At 45.6% G+C, this 24,792-nt stretch overlaps 2 protein-coding genes across 5 annotated transcripts in view; one reads left to right on the top strand and one right to left on the bottom strand.

The window, feature by feature from the left end:
- LOC141083655 (uncharacterized) overlaps positions 1–24,792 on the bottom strand; it is a 319,881-nt gene that overhangs the window by 293,925 nt on the left and 1,164 nt on the right. The window contains exon 1 of one of the 3 annotated variants that reach the window (XM_073568030.1): positions 20,125–20,536. The exons of 1 other annotated variant lie outside the window; for it this stretch is intronic. The gene's annotated coding sequence lies outside the window, so the exon portion shown is untranslated. Of the gene's footprint in view, positions 1–19,741; positions 19,873–20,124; positions 20,537–24,792 lie in introns of those variants that run through there. One more of the 3 variants, XM_073568032.1, reaches the window with a different exon arrangement.
- PCDH1 (protocadherin 1) overlaps positions 19,966–24,792 on the top strand; it is a 220,191-nt gene continuing 215,364 nt past the window's right edge. The window contains exon 1 of one of the 2 annotated variants that reach the window (XM_073568024.1): positions 19,966–20,082. The gene's annotated coding sequence lies outside the window, so the exon portion shown is untranslated. The remainder of the gene's footprint in view (positions 20,083–24,792) is intronic. The other variant, XM_073568023.1, reaches the window with a different exon arrangement.

Raw genomic sequence — 24,792 nt, 5'->3', positions numbered from 1 at the left:
CCAGTCTGAATCCGTGGTTCCCATGTTCCTTCAGTGTCTGCCTGCATCTACTCTACCTTTCTCCCTGCCATACCAGCTACATGCCTCTAGGGGGTTAGCTGCCATCTCCCAAGCTCAGTCCTGGAATAACACCTCCTTAGTCCCTCCTGGGATCACGGTATCGTCTGCCGCAGTGTGTCCGAGGTCGGATTGGGTGAGGCAACTAGTCATCCAGGCTTTCCTTGGCACATTGGTTCTACCACCCCCAACCCGTTACACAATTTCACAGTGATATTTGGCCGCAAATTAATGGTTCTTGAAGCTCATGTGTTGGAAGCAGAATAAATGAGCAAGCATTAGAACCTGAGCAATATTGACAAAGGCCAAATTTTGATGGCTAGACACCATAGGTGTTGTGGGCTATTCCCGGCATACAGTGGATAGAACCTACTAAAGTGGTCTGAAAACAGACAACTGGCAACAAGGTCATGGGCACCAAAGGGTTAAGACTTGTCATCTATTCTGATACTACCAAAAAGTTACTGCAGCACCAATTGCTTAAAATGTTTTTGCTGAATATTTTGCAGCAGTTCTTATTCCCTCAGATCTCTACGGAGAACACAGGTAGAGTCGAGAGCTCAGGTATATGGGAGAGGTGGTCTAGTGGCCAAAAGTCACCTAATGTTTATGACTAGCTTAATAGTACAGCTGAAGTGTGACTTCTCGCTGAAGTTAATGAGTGCAGAGCCATACTTTTCCTCTCCTTCACACTTGCTCAGAGATATTTTGGGCCTTCTAGGTTGGAATGTCCAGGTGCGCCTCCTGCAACCCAAACAACCACTATGATGACTTGGAGTCTTTGTAATTTAAGGACATTAAGTTCGAAGAGGTTGAGGGTGTGGTGATGAAAAAGCTACTATAAAGGCCAGAGTCACATATGAGAGTTACAATTATGGTCCATCAATACTTTTCAGTTAATTGCCCAGAAATTTTGTTTGAGAATGTTGGCAACCCTGATCTATAGATGTCGATACTCAACCTCTCAATGCACCTGAAAGTGTGGCCAGCAAGCAGCTTCACTGAGGAAGTTGAGACGTGTGCACACTGTATGCTCCTTCAAATTGTTAAAAGGATGCTGATCACCTGAAAAATGACTTTTAGTTGGTCTAAAAAGTTAAGACACAACAGGAGGGATCCGGAAGTTTATTTAGTAACCAATTTCAACACCCTACCCCCCGCAATACCTGATGTAAACAAGACACTTGACTGCTTGTGACTTGGGCAAAATGGCCACAGCAGCCAAAATTATTACAAGACAAAACCCGGATTGTCTATAGCAATGGCGACTCCACAATTTTATATACAATGAAAACATTTACCGTATATATCTACATAAAAGGCTAATATAAGTCTAGGCCAGAGATAAACCCCACATCCTTGAGAATTGTCCCTGACTACACCGCACCAGCCCAGAGAATAATGTATTAACATCACACAATTTCTCCCTTCATCCCCAGATTATTTTCCATTTTTTCCTCCTTTTCTTCCAAAAGCCATAAATGTTTAAATTTTTCCATCTATATAGCTGTGTGAGGGCATGTTTTTTGCAGGATGAATTGTACTTTTGAGTGACGTCATTCATTTTATCATGTGATGCACTGGAGAGCGGGAAAAAAAATTCCAAGTGCGTTTAAATTGCAGACAAGTTTTATTCCACAATTGTTTTGGGGCTTTTATTTACCATGTTCACTATATGGTAAACTGACCTGGCAATATGATCCTCCAGGTCAGTACGAGTATGCAGATACCAAACATGTATAGTTTATTTTTTAATTTAACCCCTTTACCCCCCAAGCTATTTGTACCTTCATGACCAGGCCAAATTTTACAATTTTGAGCACTGTCACTTTATAAGGTAATAACTCTGGAATGCTTGAATTATCCCACTGATGCTGACACTGTTCTTTCATGACATACTGTATTGCATGATAGTGGTAAAATTTCTTCAATATGACTAGCATTTATTTGCGAAAAAAACTGAAATTTGGTGAAAATTTTGAAAATTTAGCAATATTCAAACTTTTAATTTTTATGCTTTTAGATCAGAGTGTTATATCGCACAAGATAGTTAACAAATAACATTTCCCACATGTCAATTTTACATCAGCACAATTTTTGAAACATAATTTTTTTTTTTTTTTTAGAAAGCTATAAGGGTTAAAAGTAGACCAGCGATTTCTCATTTTTCCAACAAAATTTGCAAAACCTTATTTTTAAGGACCACATCACATTTGAAGTGACTTTGAGGGGTCTATATGACAGAAAACAACCAAAAGTGACACCGTTCTAAAAACTGCACCCCTCAAGCTGCTCAAAACCACATTCAAGAAGTTAATGAACCCTTCAGGTGCTTCACAGGAATTTTTGGAATGTAAAAGGAAAAAATTAACATTTCACTTTTTGTCACAAAAGTTTTATTTATTATTTAGACCCCTTTTTTTTCGCAAGGGTAACAGGAAAAAAATGGACCCTAAAATTTGTTGTGCAATTTCTCCCGAGCACGCCGATACCCCATATGTGGGGGAAAACCACTGTTTGGGCGCACAGCAGGGCTCAGAAGGAGTGCTATTTGAGTTTTTGACTGTAAAATTTTCTGGAATAATTAGCGGACGTCATGTTGCGTTTGGAGAGCCCCTAATGTGTGTAAACAGTGGGAACCCCTCACAACTGACACCATTTTGGAAACTAGACCCCACAGGGAACTTATCTAGGTGCTTCACAGATGTTTATAACGTTGAGCAATGAAAATAAAAAAATCACATTCTCACAAAAATGTTTTTTTTATATGTAAAAACTATAGGAATAAAAAGAGCACAATAGGGTCTTATCCGAGTTGATGTTTGAAAGAAATAAAAGAAATACACTCACCCTTTCCAGAAGAGATTTAAGCACATAAGATCAGCTATCAGCTTGCTGCACGTGCAAAGGTCCACTCAGTGACCGCCATAACATTAAGCTTATAATGGAACAAAAATTCATGGACTTAAGTGCACTGCTGAACAAATATCGAATCCAGATTAGATAATAGGATTAACCATTTATTTCCCAACGCATTTCGAAGTAGGTAATACTTCTTCCTCAGGGGATGACATGCCCCTGAGGAAGAAGTATTATCTACTTCGAAACGCGTTGGGAAATAAATGGTTAATCCTTTTATCTAATCTGGATTCGATATTTGTTCAGCAGCGCACTTAAGTCCATGAATTTTTGTTCCATTATAAGAAAAATGTTTTTCTAACCTCAAATTTTGCATTTTTGCAAAGGTAACAGGTGAAAATGCACCATATAATTTGTTGTGCAATTTCTCCTAAGTACGGTGAGACCTCATATGTGGGGGAAAGTTACTTTTTGGGCTTGGTAGGTAAGAAGTGCCATATAACTATTTGAATTCACAATTTGCTGGAATAATTAGCGGATGCCATGTTGCATTTGGAGAGCCCCTGATGTGCCTAAACAGTGGAAAACCCTCACAACTGTCACTAAATCCCTCAAGGAATGAATCTATAAGTGTGATCAGCACCTTGAACCCCCTGGTGCTTCACGGAAGTTTATAAGGTAAAGCTGTGAAAATAAAAAAATCTAATTTTTCTCACAAAAATGTTATTTTAGCCCCAATTTTTTTATTTTCACAAGAGTAGCAGGAGAAAATGGACACCTGAATTTTTTTATGCAGTTTCTTCTGAGTAAGGCAATACCCCATATGTGGTCGAAAGCTACCTTTGAGGCACAATGCAAAGCTCAGAAATCAAGAAGCACCATATTGGACTTCACATTTTGCTGGATTGTGGATGCCATGTCACATTGGCAGAGGCCCAGAACAGCAGAACCCCTCTTCCATAAGAGACCCCATTTTACAAACTAAACCTCTCAGTGAATTAATGTAGAGGTACAGTGATCATATTGACACCACTGGTAGGTCACAGAATGTTATACCATAGGGCAATGAAGAAAAAAATAATTACATTTTTACCACAAAAAATTAGTTTTAGCTCCAGATTTTACATTTTCACACTGGGAAATGAGTAAAAATGGCACCAAAATGTGTACCACAATTTCTGCTGAATGTAGATACACACCATATGTGGCTGTACAATACTGCTTAGCCATACAGCGAGACTCAGCGGAAACGTAACGTAATTAGCAAAGAGCGCTCTGTCCCTCACGAATCTCGCTGTATGGCTAAGCAGCACTGTTATACAGGAGGCATCCTGGAGCACAGAATTTTCTATACTAGTTTGCAGACTCTTTATACAGAGCCCCTAAGTTCTAGAAGAACAGAATCTCCCCTCAAGTGACCCCATTCTGGAAATGATAGCCCTTTGGGAAATTATCTACAGGTGCCGTGATGATTTTGACTCCATGGGTGTTTCCAGAAAAAAGCACCAGTGGATGTTGCTAAGTGAAAATTGCAAGCTACTGGTGTAGTGACCAGTACGTTGTAGCAACTAGTACATTTGGCCTAGCTCATGCACCCGTAAATTAGGCTCTCACAGTTACAGAAATGACAAACATGAACACTAACTGTGGTTCAGGGGCACTGGGGCTGATAAAGGAAGGGGGCATTTGGATTTTGAAGCACAGAATTTGCTGAATTTGTTTTGGGGGGCAAGGGCCATTTAGCTTTTCCAGAACCTTTGTGCTACCAGTTACGTGGAAGCCCCCTATATTTTTGTTAACAGATGACGGACCTGAGTGGTGACTTGCTTTTTTTGTGGATTGAGTTGAAGCTTTAATTGGGAACTTTTTACATAACATTTTGGATCACATTTATCCTGCGCTCTACACTGAGCACTCATATCGGGGTTTCCCTTAAAATCTCTGAGTGACGTAAATTACATAGAACGCCCACTAAAATGAGGCAGCAGAGTTACTCTGGACTCTGACTGGCTTCTGTTCAACAGTGTCCTTCTTTTTAGAGGTGCACAAAACTATGGCCGATGGCACTTTTATGCTCTCTAATAAAAAGCCTCATTATCGGGAATCTTCTGCCGGGGGTTTTGTCTGAATCATGTATTTCAGAGATTTATAAAAAAGAATACCAGCTCACCAGCGAAGGCATCTTGATTATCGGAGCACGGAGACGCCGTGTCGGGGCACTTGAAAGATAAATGGAAGAAATTCTCCAGCTCCACGATGTTGTGAAAAACGGGTTTCTTTATTCATGACTAAGGGTGCTTAGACACCAGAAACACGTTGAGAACACAAGCATCTGTTTTTTCCATGCTGGCATTTTACTCCCACATTGTAATCATCTGATGTGAATAAAGAAACCTGTGGAGCTGGAGAATTTCTTCCATTTATATTTCAGAGATTTACACGAAAACCCTGGTGTAACCACTCTGCGTAGAGCGCAGGATAGATGTGAGCCGAGCCATACCGCAATCTTTGCAGGTGAAGAGTTGGTTTTATTTATTTTATGCCGCGCCTCGCATAAGTGATTAGACGACTTTATTCCTTGGGTCCTCTTGCAAGATACACAAAGTAGATAACCCTCACCCCCCACACAGCAAATACATGCCCACACGTATGATATGATCACACTGCTGACATTGCTCTGACCCAGCGGTCAGAGCTTGAATTGTACTCGCGTCTGTTAGACGTGAGTACTATTAAACACTGGGAGCCGGCATGCTGCAGTTTCTCTCTGCCGGCGTTCAGCTGGACTCCCAGTCCCTGGAAGGGCTGAACGCAGCTGCTGGGGTAGACATTAAGTGGCCCAACTGCACCTCCCTGTCATGAACTCATTTTCTGCTCCACCAGTTGAGAGTTCCCCTTCCGTTCTCCCTCTGGTGGTGACAGGAGGTAGTGCGGTTGGTTTAAGTGGTAGTGATCTGCCACCTGATGAGGAAGATAACGATTGGTTCTCTGGAGTATCAGACTGGATATAAGACAGCTGACGCCCTATCCGGGTGCTGGTGATTCAGTCTGCTTCTCAGGTCCTGTACTTCAGCTCTCTTCCAGTCTTCTCAAGTTAAGTTTGTTTTTTGCTATTGTTCACACTTGCGCTTGTTGGTCAATTCAGTTTTTTGTGTAATCAGCCTGCCCCTGCTGGGGCTATGCTGAAATTCCACTCCTATTAATCAGTATTTGCCAATCTGCTTTTTGTCCCTTATTAGATTGGCCTCTTTTTTGCTCTGTCTCAGAATATTTCAGAGTGCTGATATAGGTTTAGAAGTCTAGTGACTTCAGGGTTAATTTTGCTATCAGAAGTGTTGGACATTATTTTTGTAGGTGTTTTTTGGCAGATTGCAGACAGTGTCTTTCCATTTCTGTCCTTTTTAGTTAGCCGGGCCCCATCGTTTGCTCAGCCTATTTTCCTGTCTTTGTTTGTATTTTCATCTTGTTTCACCATCAATACATGTGGGGGGCTGTCTTTCCTTTTGGGTCTGCTCTGGGGCAGTTAGTTTTCCTCTTTTCCTGCTTTAGGCTTATGTAGTTCTCCGGTTGTGACGAGGCTTCAAGGACCAACGTAGGAACGCTCCACGACTGCTGCTAGTTGTGCGGTTAAGATCAGGGATCTGCAATCTGCATAGTTACCAACTTCTCTGGTTTTCTGAGACTTAGCTTTCTCTTTTTTTCCTCCTCGGTTTCCCATTCATAACAGAATCACCAGCCTTAACGCAGATTCTAGGGTACTCAAAAGCAGGAAAGAATTGTTAGAGAAAGAAAAAAAAAGTGTCAGAATTTTTCTTTTTTAATGTTTTTTTTCCTCTTTTTCTCTGGGGCCGTAGGAGGATTTTTTTTCCTAATGGAGATTAAGCAACTGATCGTGTGGAGCAGCTTGCTGCTGAAGTACAGGGAATTTCCACCTACCTTATTCAGTCACATGCTGCTGAACCCAAGATGCCTACTCCTGATGTGTTTTCTGGGGATCGGTCTAAATTTCTGAATTTTAAAAATAATTGTAAATTATTTCTTGCTTTGAAGCCTAACTCAACGGGGAGCTCTGTGCAGCAGGTTAAAATTGTCATCTCCTTGCTGTGCAGCGATCCCCAAGATTGGGCTTTTCCTCTGACACCTGAAAATCCTATTCTGACTAATGTGAATGCATTTTTTCAGGCCTTGGGGTTGTTGTCTGATGAACCTAATGCCGTTGATCAAGCTGAGAGAACCTAGTTGACATTAAACCAGGGTCAGGATCCTGCAGAGTTGTACTGTCAAAAATTCCAAAAGTGGGCAGTCCTTACTACATGGAATGATAGTGCATGGGCAGCTCTCTTTCGGAAAGGTTTGTCAGAGACCGTAAAAGATGTTATGGTGGGATTTCCTGTTCCCTCTGGTCTGGATGGCTCTATGTCATTAGCCATTCAAGTTGATCGGCGTTTACGTGAACGTAAAACTACAAGGGAGGCGCTGCCACCTTTTGAACAAATGTCTGAACCTATGCAATGTGATGGGGTTTTGTCTAGGGCGCAACGTCGGGAGTTTAGAAGGCGTAATAAGCTGTGTTTTTTCTGTGTAGACACCTCTCATACTATTTCTGTCTGCCCTAAACGAGAGAAACGTTTTGCACACACATTTGCTGTGGGCAGTATACAACCTAAGTTCCTTTTGGCAATTACTCTGATCTCCTCCTTGTCCACATTTTCCACTAAGGCTTTTGTGGATTCAGGAGCAGCTCTGAATCTGATGGATTTGGACTTTGCTAAACGTTGTGGTTTTTCCATGACGCCTCTGCAGATGCCCATTCCTTTCAGGGGTATTGATGCCACTCCTTTGGCGGAGAATAAACCTCAGTTTTGGACCCAGGTGATAATGCGAGTTGCCCCAGACCACCAAGAAAATTGTAAATTTTTGGTGCTGCATAATTTGCATGATACTATTGTCCTGGGGTTCCCCTGGTTGCAAACTCATAACCCAGTTTTGGATTGGAAATCTGTGTCTGTGGTGATTTGGGGTTGTCAGTGTGTTCTTAGGGATGCTCCTGTTTTCTCCACCTCTCCTCAGTCTCATGATATTCCTGATTATCTGGCTGATTTCTCTGATGTTTTTAGTGAGAGTAAGTCTGCGTCTTTTTTATTCCTCATAGGAGTTATGACTGTGCAATTGAGTTGATGCCTGGGAGTAAATTTCCCAAGGGTCGGCTTTTCAACTTATCTGTACCCGAACATGATGCTATGCGATCCTATATTAAGGAGTCATTGGAGAAGGGTCATATTAGACCATCCTCGTCACCGTTAGGCGCTGGTTTTTTTTTGTGGCCAAGAAAGATGGTTGATTAAGACCGTGTATTGATTATCGTTCCCTTAACAAGATGACGGTTAAATATCAGTACCCGTTACCTCTGATGTCTGATTTATTCTCCAGAGTTAAGAGTGCCTGCTGGTTTACTAAGCTTGACTTCAGGGGGGCGTATAATCTTATTCGCATTAAGCACGGGGATGAATGGAAGACGGCATTTAATACTCCGGAGGTACATTTTGAGTACCTGGTGATGCCTTTTGAGCTCTCTAATGCCCCTTCTGTCTTCCAATCCTTTATGAATATTTTCCGAGACTTTGTGGATAAGTTTGTAATCATCTATCTGGATGATATTTTGATCTTTTCTAGTGATTGGGATTCCCATGTGGAACATGTCCGGACTGTGTTCCGGATTTTGAGGGAGAATTCCCTGTTTGTTAAGGGATCGAAGTGCCTCTTTGGTGTACAGAGGATTTCATTTTTGGGATTTATCTTGTCTCCATCGACTATTGAAATGGACCCGGCCAAGGTACAGGCCATTTATGATTGGGTTCAGCCTACTTCTTTGAAGGCTCTCCAGAAGTTTTTGGGTTTTTCTAATTTCTATCGTAAATTTATAGGTAATTTTTCTAGTATTGTCAAACCACTGACTGATCTGACCAAGAAGGGAGCTGATGTGCTGAATTGGTCTCCTGAGGCTGTCTCAGCATTTCAGGAGCTTAAGCGGAGATTTACTTCAGCTCCAGTTTTACGGCAACCTGATGTCTCACTTCCATTTCAAGTTGAGGTGGACCCTTCTGAGATTGGTGCAGGAGCTGTGTTGTCCCAAAAAGACCCTGTGACTTCTAAGATGAATCCCTGAGCCTTCTTTTTTCGAAAGTTTTCCCCATCTGAACGCAACTATGACGTGGGGAATCGGGAATTGTTGGCCATGAAATGGGCATTTGAGGAGTGGAGACATTGGTTGGAGGGAGCTAGACATCAATTTGTGGTCCTCACCGATCACAAGAATCTGATTTATCTGGAGTCGGCCAAAGGCTTGAATCCTAGACAGGCTAGATGGGCCTTGTTTTTCACGCGTTTTAATTTTGTGGTCTCTTTTCTTCCGGGCACTAAGAATGTTAAGGCAGACGCCCTTTCTAGGAGTTTCTTTGCTGATTCTCTTAATGTGACCGAGCCTACTACTATCCTAGGTAAGGGGGTAGTTTTTTCTGCCATTTTGCCCGATTTGAGACGTGCCCTGGAGGAATTTCAGGAGGATAAACCTGAGCGTTGCCCTATGGGAAGATTGTATGTTCTGACCAGTGGAGAAAGAGAGTGATGTCTGAAGTCCATTGCTCCGCATTGGCTGGTCATCTGGGTATTTTTGGTACCAGAGATTTGGTGAGTCGGTCGTTTTGGTGGCCTGCCTTATCTCGTGATGTCAGGAATTTTGTACAGTCCTGTGGGACTTGTTCTCGGTCTAAACTCTGTTCTCGTTCTAGTGGGTTGCTGATGCCCCTGCCGGTGCCCAAGAGGCCATGGACCCATATCTCAATGGATTTTATTTCTGATCTTCCTGTCTCTCAGAGAATGACTGTTATCTGGGTGATTTGTGATAGATTTTCGAAGATGGTCCATCTTGTACCACTCCCAGAGTTGCCATCTTCCGCTGAGTTGGTGAGCTTGTTTTTACAACAGGTGGTTCAGTTACACGGGATTCCTGAGAACATTGTGTCCGATAGAGGGGTCCAGTTTATTTCCAGATTCTGGAAAGCCTTTTGTTCCAATCTGGGAATTCAGTTATCCTTCTCCTCCACGTTTCATCCCCAGACCAATGGGCAGACTGAGAGAACAAACCAGACCCTGGAGTCTTATTTAAGATGTTTTATATCTGCTGATCCAGATGATTGGGTCTCATTTTTGCCCTTGGCCGAATTTTGCTGAACAATAGAGCTAGTTCTGCCACTCTGATGTCACCCTTTTTCTGTAATTTTGGGTTTCATCCTCGATTCTCTTCAGGGCAAGTGGAATCTTCGTCCTGCCCAGGTATGGACACTGTGGTTGTGAGAATGCAGCAGATATGGGACCAAGTGGTGGATAAGTTGTCACTCTCTCAGGAAAAGGCCCAGCGTTTTTCCAACCGGCGTAGGACCATTGGTCCCCAGTTTAAAGTGGGTGATATGGTTTGGCTGTCGTCTAAGAATATTCCTATGAAGGTTGCATCTCCAAAATTTAAGACAAGATTTATTGGACCTTATAAGATTTTGGAGATTCTTAATCCTGTTTCTTTTCGATTGGCTCTTCCAGCTACGTTCAAAATCCATAGCGTATTTCACAAGTCACTGTTGAAGAGGTTTGTTGAGCCATTAGTTCCTGTGGTAGCACCTCCTGATCCTGTATTGGTTAAAGGCAATGTGGAATATGAGGTAGAGAAAATATTGGATTCTCGTTTGGTTAGATGGAGACTCCAGTATTTGGTCAAATGGAAGGGTTATGGCCAGGAGGATAATTCTTGGGTCTCTGCCTCTGATATTCATGCCAATAAATTGGTTTGTGCTTTTCACCGGGCCCATCCTTATCGGCCTGGTGGCATGGATGAGGGTTCGGTGACCCCTCCTCAAGGGGGGGGTTCTGTCATAAACTCATTTTTTCCTCCACCAGTTAAGAGTTCCCCTTCCGTTCTCCCTGCTGATATAGGTTTAGAAGTCTAGTGATTTCAGGGTTAATTTTGCTATCAGAAGTGTTGGACATTATTTTTGTAGGTTTTTTTGGCAGATTGCAGACAGTGTCTTTCCTTTTTTGTCCTTTTTAGTTGCTCAGCCTATTTTCCTGCCTTTGTTTGTATTTTCATCTTGTTTCATCGTCAATACATGTGGGGTGCTGTCTTTCCTTTGGGGTCTGCTCTGGGGCAGTTAGTTTTCCTCTTTTCCTGCTTTAGGCTTATGTAGTTCTCCGGTTGTGATGAGGCGTCTAGGACCAACGTAGGAACGCTCCACGACTGCTGCTAGTTCTGCGGTTAAGATCAGGGATCTGCAATCTGCATAGTTACCAACTTCTCTGATTTTCTGAGACTTAGCTTTGTCTTTTTTTCCTCCTCGGTTTCCCATTTATAACACCCCCCCTGCCGACTGCGCCTGGGGCACGTGCCCCGGCTGCACCCCCCCTAAATATGACTCTACCTAGTACCACTATGGGACTTTTACTTTCTGCAGTCTGATCACTGTTATAAAGTATTGGATCACTCGCCAGGGTAGTGGGGATACTCAGTACCGGGCCGCTTCTTAAAGGGGATGTGTCACGGCAGCGGTGACCCAGTCCGTGACCCTGGGTGTCCAATTAAAGGGATATTTACAAGGGAAATAAAGTTTATAATAAAGTGTTCATGACGCCACCTGTGGTTTCTGGTCAGAGGTGACCAGCACTGCAGTGCAGATCCTCTGGGACTGATGGTAATGCAGCAGAGTTGGTACAGCTCTCCACAGGCAGAGCTTTGTCCCAGGGCAGTTATAATAGAAAATATGTTGTTTTTCATGATGATAGATGTAGCAGAGTTGGGTAGGTGGAGCAGGAAGAATTCAGAGGACACAGCTGGGTGCAGTTTCTAATGCTTTACTCACAGTTCTTGTGTACATGGATACCCGCTTGGCACTGTGTCCCCCAGGTGAGGAGTCCAGTAAACTCCAAAGTAGATTGGGATACACCTTTCCAGGACTCCCCTCAGTATAAGCCTCTCTTGGCCGTCTCACTGTGTTGGCTTATCGCCTCTTCCTGCCTAACACTTCACAGTCAGTGCCCCAAGCCAGCAGCCGCAGGCCTTGTTGGGCGACGTCCTCTCTGCGTCCCCTTGCTCCTATATGGCTGCCTTTTTGGCGAAGATATCTGTGGCTGTGGCTGCAACATCTAAAGGTGCTCCTGCCTCCAGTTTGCTAGTTGAGTCTGATGATTTCTGCACTAGGCTTAGGGGCCAGTACCCCACTGCGACCTGATCCCTCCACCCAATGTTAGTCGGCGTGGAATGAGTCCCATGGGCATTATGGTCGCTGTGCTGTTCCTCTAGGACCTTTTTTGTCCTCCCGGGAGCTTCCTTCTCCCACTTCACGTCTTCTCTCACTTTCCTGTCAGCTCCTTCCTCCAGCTCTTCATTCTGCTCACGGACTCCCTCAGAAATTTCTCTGCTCCTAGAGCTCCTCCTGACAGGGAGCTGCTTCACCACACATCTCTCCACTTTCACTTTCTACTCATGTCTGATTCACTCTCTCTGCACTATTCTTTCCAGCTCTCTAAGCTCCTCCCCTACTCCTGCCATCTCCACCCACCTCCCAACACCCTTTACTACCCAGCCAAGGATGAGACCCTCCTCACGTAGAGTACATCCAGGGTGCCCTGCTGCTATAGTGTGTGTTGGGTGCAGGTGTTAGAGTCCTGGGTGGTGCTCCCTCCTTACCCAAGAGTGGGGTACCACACCTCTGGGTGAGGTGCAGTACCTCTGTGGCGACTGAACCTTACAGGAGCATTGCTATACCTTATAACCTGTCAGTGCTGCAGACACAAGTTAGTTAGATCATGCACTGCGCATGATCTAGCTAACTTGCTAGTGCCTTGTGCCCCGTACATCGATGGGGCACCAGTCTAAGGGCAGAGGGGAATTCTGATAGCTGGGTGTTAGTTGGCAGCGATCGCGCTTGCACAGCCTCTGTGCGCAAAATCGCCAGAACGTATCCATACATCCAAGGTCATTAAGTACCGGATGACCTAGACATGGATACGTTTAAGGTTGTAAAGGGGTTAAGTGGTGAAAAAATCTCAGAAATTTTTAATTTTTTGAGATATGGGGCTGTGTGAGAGCTTATTTATTTGCTCACAAGAGCTGACGTTTTTACTCATACCAGTTTGAGGTAGATGTTTTGATCACCCCTTATTGCAATGTTTTGTTGGGGCGACTAAAAAAAACCCTTAATTCTGACGTTTTGATTTTTTTTCTTGCTATGACGTTTACTGTTATAATTAAATTACTTTATATTTTGATAGTTCGGACTTTTACGAACACAACAAACTTTTATTTTTTAAATTTTTACTGTATTTAATACGTGAAATTGAGATTACTTGATGGCTTGTGCTACACACTGCTTTATGAAAAAAGAAACACGGTGTTTACAGGAGGATCGTAATGACAGGCACAGGGGTCATCCGCGTGACTTAATTGCCAGGGGTCATCCGCATGACTTAATTACGTGGTGCCGATGAGCGGGTGGAATGGCGCGTCCTTTGCCAGTGCCTGTTAAATGCCGCTGTCAGAGCTTGGCAGCGGCATTTAACGGGCTAACAGCCATGGCTGTCAAAGGCACAAGACGGCTGATTGAATCGGCATTCATATGCGGTGAAAGATGCCAGCTTAGCGTGCAAGCCTGCATCAGAGTCAAGGACGCGACTTTTCACGTACATATACGTCAAAAGTTATGAAGAGGTTAATATACCCTTACGACTTGTAGTTATATTGGGATGTAACCGAATTTTTTTTTTTAAATATACTCCTGCTGGATCCAAGAGGCGGTAAACTCCTCACCTCTCACCTTTATTTCCCCCTATTCCTCCCCACAACCAATAAAATCCCTTGCACATCTATCACTTCCACTTTTTTTATTCTTCCTTTCAAGACACCTTCTGTCTTGTCATGGGGCCCATACACCGTATTTGGGTGCTCTGGCATATACTTTGTTCTTGACACATCATCCTGTGTAAACAGGACTCGCACTGTCAAACACAGAAGCAGCCTGTATCCATAGAATGATCTATTATTGAGCAAGTATACTCGTTGCTCGGGATTTCCCGAGCATGCTCGGGTGATCTCTGAGTATTTGGATGTGCTCGGAGATTTAGTTTGTGTCGCCGTAGCTGCATGATTTGCGGCTGCTAGACAGCCTGAATACATGTGGGGATTTCATAACAACCAGACAATCCCCAGAAACTAAATCTCTAAGCACATCCAAATATTTGGAGATCACCCGAGTATGCTTGGGAAATCTCGAGTAACGAGTATACTCTCTCACCACTATCAATTATTGATCGTTCTGTGCACAGAAGTGCAGCCTGCTTGTCTGAACAAGCTATTAGGCTATGTAGCCACGTTGCAGAGATGCTGCGGAAATTTCCGCCATTAAACTAAAGGGCTCCACAACTAGGGGTGGTGGAAGTCCCGAAGATTTGGTAGCAAAATGTCCGGTGGTTTGGGCAGAAGTGGAGGGCCAGGCCGTCCGATGCCTGGTGGATACGGGGTCACAAGTAACCACTATGCCCGCAACGTACTTTCAACAAAACTTCCCGGAGGCAGCAAGATCAGAGCCGCCAACCAACTGCCGGTCCCGGTTGCCGGGGTGGTGTGGGTACAGGTGACGTTGTGCGGTAAATCCCTTGGTCGCAGAGGGGTGGTGCTGACTCAAGGAGAAACTGATAAACAGCACCCTGTCACCCTAGGCATGAATATTTTAAGAGAGTTCAGCAACCTACTGCTAAATGATCCTACATAGAAGATTCTGAAGCAGTGGGGTTCTCGCACGGCTCAGGGGCAGGTGTTCCAGCAGCTGGTGCGGGGAGTGCGGGTACATCAGGACTGCCAGGAGGGCGAAGCTCTGGGCAAGGTCATCGCACCAGCGGCTCCCCTGCTTGTGCTACCTCCTGGGCAGACTGTGGTGGCCTTGCCAATTCGAGCCTCGATACCTTTGGAGGGCGTGGAGGTGCAGGTGGAGCCGTGTCACTCGGAGCGCTTACCTCCTGGCATACTTGTGGCCCGTTCCCTGGCTACCGTGCAAAGGGGGACCATCCTGGTGCACTGCGTCAACCTTGAAGACCGAGACACCGTTCTGAAAGCACGGACTGAACTGGCCAAACTAGTAAGGCCTCTAGAGGAAGTGCTGCCAGCTCCTTCGGTTCAATTGCGAGTACACTCCGAGGATCCTTGGAAGTCACGATTCGAACCCTACAAGCCACCGAAGTCTCAGCTCAAGAGAAGGGTCGAAATATTCTGGAGCAGATGCGGGCCAAGCTTTCTGGGTTAACTTCAGCCCAACTCTCACAGATAAAAACATTGCTTGGACAGTACCATGAAGTATTCGCTAGTCATGAGGAAGATTTTGGGTGTACCACCGCCATCACTCATGAAATTCCCACAGCAGGAGCGGCCCCCATCCGGGAACGATATCGACAGATCCCTCCACAACTCTACCAAGAGGTGAAAACTTTGCTGGCCCAGATGCTACGAAAAGGGGTGATACGGGAAAGCCAAAGCCCCTGGACGACTCCAATCGTGTTGGTCCGGAAGAAAGATGGTACATTACGATTCTGTGTGGATTATCGGAAACTGAATGCTTGTACTATCAAGGACTCATACCTACTGCCCCGCATAGAAGAATCCCTGTCCACCTTGGGGAAGGCAACATATTTTTCTACCCTGGACATGGCCAGTGGGTATTGGCAGGTGCCCATATCGGAAGAAGATAGAGACAAGACAGGGTTCATATTGACTATGGGACTATTTGAGTTCAATCGAATGCCGTTTGGGCTGGCCAACGCTCCCGGGACCTTTCAGCGGTTGATGGAGCGGTGTCTAGGAGATCTCAATTTTGAGGCCACGTCGATATCTACCTGGACAATATCATCGTCTATGCTGCCACATTCGAGGACCACCTAAAGCGGTTGGTACAGGTACTCAGCCGGTTGCAAAAGTACGGGTTGCAGATAAAGCCTCAGAAATGCCACCTATTTTGCTCCCAGATTGAGTATCTGGGTCATGTTGTTTCGGCAGAATGGGTGAGGCCATCCCGGGAGTAGGCTGCTGTTATCCAGGAATGGCCTAGCCCCGGGACGGTAAAAGATGTGCGGGCTTTTCTGGGGTTGGCCGGATATTACCGTTGTTTCGTAAAGAATTTTGCAAGTCGAGCTCGAGCCCTGCATGACCTGCTAAAGGGGGCTCCCGCTGGGGCCAGTGGACGAAGAATCCAGTGGCAATACCCTCAGGAAGAGGCCTTCCGAGACCTCAAGGCTGTGCTCTCGGATGCCCCAGTGTTGGCTTATGCGGATTTCTCACAACCGTTCATCCTGCACATTGACGGGAGTCTTCACGGGTTAGGGGCTGTGTTGTCACAAGTTCAAGACGGCCAGGAGAGGGTGATCGCATATGGAAGCCGCTCACTCCACGACTCCAAGCGTAACCCTGACAATTACAGCCCCTTCAAGCTCGAGCTCCTCGCAGTGGTGTGGGCCATGACGGAGAGATTCGCAGAGTACCTAGCGGGCTTGGAGGTGGTGGTGCGGACCGACAATAACCCGCTGGCCCATTTGGAAAATGCCAAGTTGGGGGATCTGGAACAGCGGTGGGTGGCCCGGATGGCGAAGTTCAATTATAAGATCACTTACAAAAGAGGGGCCGAGAGTGTCCATGCTGATGCCCTCTCCAGGATCCGACATACGACTCCAGGGAAGAATCGAGACAAAGAATTAGAGGAGAGGAAATACCGTTCGCCCTCACTGCTGCCGTATTCACAACTGCCAATCAAAAAGTACCTTCCCCTGAGACCCCCAAGGGACATACTGGAACAATCACGGGATAAGTGGATACAACAGCAACAAGAAGACGAAGAAGTTGTACTCCTCCGGACGTGGGTCGCCGCTGGTCAATTACCCACTGACTCCCAACGACAAACTTTGACTCCAGACCTGTCGCTGATGTTGCAACAATGGGAGAGGTTGGTTATACGAAAGGGACTATTGTACTGTAAAATAACATCGCAGACAACCTCAATGACGGTTTGGCAGGTGATTACGCCCGGAACCCAACTCCATGAACTGGCTCAAGAGGCCCTCTTCGGAGCTAAAAAACCTTACAATGGTTGCAACAAAAACCTTACCACTCACGCTTGCCGGCTGTAGTGGACGAAATTTGCTGGGCCTGCCGCTTATGCGAATTAGCCAAACCGCCCGCTCAGCGAGCCTCAACACAGACAATTGTGACCTCAGCTCCCCTTGAGCTCCTGACGGTGGATTACCTGACCATAGGCCCCGCATTCCAGGGATATGAACACTGTCTCGTCATGGTGGATCATTTCACCAAGTTCGCTGTGGTCACCCCCACTCAAGATCAGACCGCGGAGTCGGCTGCCTCCGCAATTTGCAGAAACTTCATACAAGTATACGGCTGTCCACAATGAATACATTCTGATCAGGGAGCATGCTTTTTAGGAAAAGTTATGGAGGAACTACATCACCTTTATGGGATTGACAAATCTCGGACTACACCGTATCACCCGCAAGGGAATGGGGCTTGTGAACGATTTAATCAGACATTGATTCAAATGTTGCGTACTCTGGAGAGTGACAAGAAGGCCCGTTGGCCCGAATATGTTTCTGAATTAGTATGGGCCTATAACAACCGGGTGCATCGACTATACCCCTTACTCCCTGTTGTTCGGACGAGAGGGTAAAGGGATCACGGAGTGGAATTGGACCCTGAAGAGCCTCAGCCCTGGACTGGAGTGTCGTCCTGGGTCCGGAATCATCGTCACCGGCTACAAACTCTTCACCGGATCGTGCACACAAAGCTCCGAGATTGGGAACACCCAGGAAAGAACACAACTCCATCTCTCCATCTCCAAAGCGGGGACCATGTGCTTGAACTAGATCAACGCCCCCAGAACAAACTGGAGCCGCGTTGGGAAGAGTCCTTATCGGGTTCTACACCGTATCCACCCGGAAGGACCTGTGTACGAAATACGGCCCGAGGAGGATGAAACACTGCCCACCTGCATTGTGCATTGTAATATGTTACGCCCGTGTATTTCCACCAACCCGAAACAACCGGAGCCTGCTCCTTTAACCTCTGAACCGTCGCCCATGTTTTGTCACCCGGACGACGACGAAGACTTTCCTCCAGAACCCCGAGGCCCTCCACTCGATAATGAGCCAGCTGACACAATTGGCCCGCCTGCACCAATCAGACCACCACTGTCCACCACCCCAAAAGACCCCACCCCAGTCGAACTGTGACGCTCCGAGTGGTCAACAGCCGGCAAACCCCCTGAACGATACGAGCAAGACCAGTTCGTATGGCAACGAACATTGATACCCCTACAGACCAAACCCAATAGACTGAGACCCTCGCCCGAGGACTGGCGAGCTTACAGGGTGGGGAGTGTGGGGAGGAGGACTCCCATAGAGCGACTGGGCCGGAACCAAGGGGACCGCCATGAGGGTTCCTTAAGGAACACTGGGGGGGTAACGAAGGGAAGGACACTACTGAAGGTGTCTGGGCAACTGGGGGCGGAGCAAGGATAAAAGGAGCAGGGGGCGCGCTAAGGAGTCAGTTAGCAGAGAGGCTGACAGGAGAGAAGAGTCTGTGTGATCTAGGGAGAGATGGTGTAACGGGCGTGGAGGAGTTGAGAGACGATCAGGGGTCTGTGAGGGGTAAGCGACGTACTCAACGACAATTTACGTGTGCTCGGCCCCTACCGGGAGCCGCCCGCCGTCCACGTACAGCCACAGCCGTGCCCGCTGTTCCGCGCTCCCTCGCGGCTGGTCCGCGACCCCCAGTGGCTGCTGTCTCTGTGTTTCCACACGCTGCAGCGACCTGGACACTGCCTCCCTGTCTCCGCCCACGGCTGCGTCCTTCCACCACCGACTTCAGTGGCCACCATCTTGCCATAGGCGTCAGCAGAGGCCTGCGTCCCGTCCGCAGAGGGACCCTGGGCAGAGACCGGTCAACTGTCACCTTAGGAACTGCGTCATATCTGCGCTCCGGGGGCGGGAGCCGAGACAGATCCTTCAGGGCCTGTTGCGCCCCAACAGCACAGATCCTTCTGGGCCTATTGTGCCCCCAGCGTCAAGGTTTCTCCAAGGCCTGTAGTGCCCCGACGGCAAGGATTCTTCAGGGCCTGTCGAGTCCAATCATCCCTGGATATCAGGGCGCCAGAGCAGCCGCATCAGCGATCCCTAAGCGGCCACGTCTGTGATCCTGAAAGACGCCTGGAAGGATAAGTTGACTATAGGAAATAAGGTCCCATAGTTTGGCCGTACTTGGCCTATGACACCCGGACTAGTCGCCTTTACGATAAGAAAAGTCTTGTTAATGTTGTTGAGTCCCTGCGTGGACAGATTGTTGTTACCCCCTTTGTTTGCTCAGCATAGCCCCAGCGGCTCCAATTTATAAACGTGAATTTCACAAATCACACTCTGTCTCGTCACTGCATTCTAACTGCTGAACCCTACATGGGTACACAGCCTTAGTGGCCAGAAACATGTTGCTGATTGGTGGTGGTGGTACTGCACAACGCAAGAGAATCTGCTGCGGATCCGCAACGTGTGCACATACCCAACACGGCGCCTCGGCCGGTGTAAATGCACCTTTTATAATATGATGGCACAGTGGATGGTTCACAAATCCTCATCTTTAGGGTTAATCAGGCCTCAGCGTCAGTCTGCAGCACCTCGCCGCCTTGTATCGCATTCAGACCACATCTATCACATGCCCGCGGCATTACCACCCAGGGCTTACTGTATGGTCGGCTTGGCGGGGGCATCTGAGCGACTCTCGCCCGCTGGTCGCGGTGACAGCTCGGCGTCCGCTGCTTGGGCACTGAATGCAGCGTCTATTGGAAGGAAGCCTGATGTCCGGGAAATGCAGGCAGCAGCGCCCTCTGTCATCAGCCCGGGGAAGTGCACACGCTGTCTGCGCTCCTGGGTCTCCCCTCTGCTACAGGCTTTGCCTTTCCTATTCCTTATTGTATGAGACGGCGGAATCCGAAATCCCAGCACCTCATTGCGATATCTAGCTGCCTCCTCTGAAACAATACGGATTACAAGTAGGAAGCTGCTTTAACCCATTGGCTGCTGTGAGTACGTCCCTTTTTTCAGTTTTTATGGAAACAAAACCTTTACCTGTGTGTATCTCCAGAAGCGTAGATCTCCCTTCCAGGCTTCTCTGATCCGGAGCTATTCACCTGCAGATGGAGCGGAGCTGGCGCCGTCTGTGCGGTCACTGGGCGGCGGGAAATTCACCTGGGCGCTAAACATGGGCGAGGATAGGCGGCAGCGGTGCCATTAGTGGTTTCCATCAGCGTGCTCGTCTTTACCGTCAGTGTGTCCATCTTTACCGTCACTGTGTCAGTCTTTACCGTCAGTGTCAGTCATATTGTCACTGTGTCAGTCTTTACTGTCAGTCATACCGTCAGTGTGTCAGTCTTTACCGTCAGTGTCAGTCTTTACCATCAGGGTTTCAGTCATACCGTCACTGTCAGTCTTTACCATCAGTATGTCAGTCTTTACCGTCAGTGTCAGTCATATTGTCACTGTGTCAGTCTTTACTGTCAGTCATACCGTCAGTGTGTCAGTCTTTACCGTCAGTGTCAGTCTTTACCATCAGGGTTTCAGTCATACCATCACTGTCAGTCTTTACCATCAGTATGTCAGTCTTTACCGTCAGTGTCAGTCTTTACCGTCAGTGTCAGTCATATTGTCACTGTGTCAGTCTTTACTGTCAGTCATACCGTCAGTGTGTCAGTCTTTACCGTCAGTGTCAGTCTTTACCATCAGGGTTTCAGTCATACCGTCACTGTCAGTCTTTACCATCAGTATGTCAGTCTTTACCGTCAGTGTCAGTCATATTGTCACTGTGTCAGTCTTTACTGTCAGTCATACCGTCAGTGTGTCAGTCTTTACCGTCAGTGTCAGTCTTTACCATCAGGGTTTCAGTCATACCGTCACTGTCAGTCTTTACCATCAGTATGTCAGTCTTTACCGTCAGTGTCAGACTTTACCGTCAGTGTCAGTCATATTGTCACTGTGTCAGTCTTTACTGTCAGTCATACCGTCAGTGTGTCAGTCTTTACCGTCAGTGTCAGTCTTTACCATCAGGGTTTCAGTCATACCGTCACTGTCAGTCTTTACCATCAGTATGTCAGTCTTTACCGTCAGTGTCAGTCATATTGTCACTGTGTCAGTCTTTACTGTCAGTCATACCGTCAGTGTGTCAGTCTTTACCGTCAGTGTCAGTCTTTACCATCAGGGTTTCAGTCATACCGTCACTGTCAGTCTTTACCATCAGTATGTCAGTCTTTACCGTCAGTGTCAGTCTTTACCGTCAGTGTCAGTCATATTGTCACTGTGTCAGTCTTTACTGTCAGTCATACCGTCAGTGTGTCAGTCTTTACCGTCAGTGTCAGTCTTTACCATCAGGGTTTCAGTCATACCGTCACTGTCAGTCTTTACCATCAGTATGTCAGTCTTTACCGTCAGTGTCAGTCATATTGTCACTGTGTCAGTCTTTACTGTCAGTCATACCGTCAGTGTGTCAGTCTTTACCGTCAGTGTCAGTCTTTACCATCAGGGTTTCAGTCATACCGTCACTGTCAGTCTTTACCATCAGTATGTCAGTCTTTACCGTCAGTGTCAGTCTTTACCGTCAGTGTCAGTCATATTGTCACTGTGTCAGTCTTTACTGTCAGTCATACCGTCAGTGTGTCAGTCTTTACCGTCAGTGTCAGTCTTTACCATCAGGGTTTCAGTCATACCGTCACTGTCAGTCTTTACCATCAGTATGTCAGTCTTTACCGTCAGTGTCAGTCTTTACCATCAGGGTTTCAGTCATACCGTCACTGTCAGTCTTTACCATCAGTATGTCAGTCTTTACCGTCAGTGTCAGTCATATTGTCACTGTGTCAGTCTTTACTGTCAGTCATACCGTCAGTGTGTCAGTCTTTACCGTCAGTGTCAGTCTTTACCATCAGGGTTTCAGTCATACCGTCACTGTCAGTCTTTACCATCAGTATGTCAGTCTTTACCGTCAGTGTCAGTCATATTGTCACTGTGTCAGTCTTTACTGTCAGTCATACCGTCAGTGTGTCAGTCTTTACCGTCAGTGTCAGTCTTTACCATCAGGGTTTCAGTCATACCGTCACTGTCAGTCTTTACCATCAGTATGTCAGTCTTTACCGTCAGTGTCAGTCATATTGTCACTGTGTCAGTCTTTACTGTCAGTCATACCGTCAGTGTGTCAGTCTTTACCGTCAGTGTCAGTCTTTACCATCAGGGTTTCAGTCATACCGTCACTGTCAGTCTTTACCATCAGTATGTCAGTCTTTACCGTCAGTGTCAGTCTTTACCGTCAGTGTCAGTCATATTGTCACTGTGTCAGTCTTTACTGTCAGTCATACCGTCAGTGTGTCAGTCTTTACCGTCAGTGTCAGTCTTTACCATCAGGGTTTCAGTCATACCGTCACTGTCAGTCTTTACCATCAGTATGTCAGTCTTTACCGTCAGTGTCAGTCTTTACCGTCAGTGTCAGTCATATTGTCACTGTGTCAGTCTTTACCATCACTGTGTCAGTCTTTACTGTCAGTGTGTCAGTTTTGATTGGAAAAAGATCATGTAAGAGCGAAATGTCGCCAGAGAGGGCAGAATAAAGAAACTGAAAGAATTTTTCACCAACTTTTGAGGCGCTGTCTTCATTTTCTATTTACAGTCACTGTGTCAGTCTTTACCATAAGGGTGTTAGTCTTTACTGTCACTGTGTCCATCTTTACTGTCACTGTGTCCATCTTTACTGTCACTGTGTCCATCTTTACCGTCAGAGTGTCAGTCTTAACCAAGTGTGTTGTCAATGTTTTTAAATGATTAAATTATAAAACTTCTCCTATCCGTTGCAACGTTAAACACGTACAACATACGGATGGCACACTGACGGCACCCTGATGACATCCATGTGCTGTACGTGTTTTTCACACACCCATAGGCTTGTGTTGACCCTTGTCATCCGTGCTGCCGGAAAAAATGGCAATGTCTCCTTATGTTTTGTGTGGACAGACGGTCCATGTAAAAACACATGGGATCCGTGAAAAAAAAAACGGTGGCCACACGTGATGGAGACCTAATAGCAATCCAATTCAGCTCTGCTATGTAAGGCAACCTCAGATCTACAACATCTGCCCTTAGTATGTACTTCGTTCAGACCTCCAAGAATTGTCATATACATGTAGATGTAGCAGAACGGAGTTCTGCATTCTTTATAACTCCCTGTGCTGCTGTAGATAGACCTGCAATCCTATAGCAACACACAGCACCTGAGCACTGCCAAATGTGACAACCTCAGGTCTACAACATCTACGCTTAGTATATAATTTATGTAGACTTCCAAGAATTGATCATTATTGAGTATTTTATTTAGGGCAGTAAGGTATCAGAGCTAAAATACTGGATACAGTTGCTCCCATACAGTCAGGGTGGCAGGGACCTGTGCCCTGCTGAATGGTTCCCAGGGGGGGATAACCACAGCTTTTCTGCAAGCTTACGTAAATGACTATGAAATTGTACAATATGTTCAGATGTGTAGAAAATCCCTTTAATTTTTAAAAATATATATAAAAAAAATCCACTACTCTAAGGAAGGTAACAATAATCTTACACTTAATTTTATTTTTCTGCCATTGCCCTAATGGAGAATTGAAAGCTATAATTCAAAAAGACTCCTGGTACAATGAAAGGTCCTGCAAGGAAATTATAGAACCTACTAGAGTGTATATATATATATATATATATATATATATATATATATATATATATATATATATATACGCTAATCAGCTCCTCACCATGCCAAGTTTTCTGTATGCTGCCAGTGCCTGAGTCAATTGTTCTTTCTAATTCGAAAATTCAGTGACTTAAAACGGGTACGAACCTTCAAATTCCTAAAGTTCCTCCATACTCATTGATCCCAATTCATTATTTTCTAAGTCACTTCTATTTTTTTTTTTTTGTCTTTTGCGTATTCACTAAGGGTTATTTTTTGCGCCAAATTCATTTAATTTTGCCCAAAACCAAAAATGCTCTTTATTTTTGCCTTAAGCCTGATTTATGACTTTTTAGTTTAAAAAAAAAAAAAATTGCATGTTCTGTTAAAATGTTACAAAATTTGCACCAAAATATCAGGAGTGTATAAAATTACCCCTTATAAAGGTGAACGGAAAACAAACAAGAGAAGACATAATAAAAGCGCACCAAAAACTCGAAGAAAAAAAAGCGCAAATGAAATACCGAATCAGGCTTATTGTTTTTTAGGAAAAGTTGTTGATTTTTACTTTCAGTGGATAGGAGGAAAATCCCCGGTGAATCTGCAGCATGATCCGCTGCAGAATCTACATGCAGCGGTATTAGGACAGGTGCAAAGTATCGTTCAGAGTTTCATCCAGAAAGAGCGACAATTTTTTTTCTCACTTTTCATTCACATACAATCTTTTTCACATCAGCTATTAATTATTTTACAAGGCCATTTATAGTTTCCAATGTTACAGAATTGCAGTGTATCCGCAAAAATCGGATTCTGTACTGTGTCTTCATATGGCATCCGATTTTTTTTCTGCACCCAGAGACTTGAATAGGAGAGTCTCATCCCATTTACAGAAGAAACTAGTGCATGCTGCGATATTGTTTCTCGCGTAGATTCGGACAGTGAAAGTAAAATCGCTAATCTGCGCTATCCCATTGAATAACAGTGGTCCGAGTACGGTCTGGATTTTTCAAGGGCCCTTCAGACACAGCACTCGGTTTTCCCCG

Source organism: Dendrobates tinctorius, unplaced genomic scaffold (genome assembly GCF_039654945.1).
Source record: "Dendrobates tinctorius isolate UK_male_01 unplaced genomic scaffold, ASM3965494v1 ptg000020l, whole genome shotgun sequence".
NCBI classification, from domain to species: Eukaryota; Metazoa; Chordata; class Amphibia; order Anura; family Dendrobatidae; genus Dendrobates; species Dendrobates tinctorius.
The sequence above is the reverse complement of the archived record's forward strand: the minus strand, read 5'-3'. Positions and strand labels throughout refer to the sequence as shown.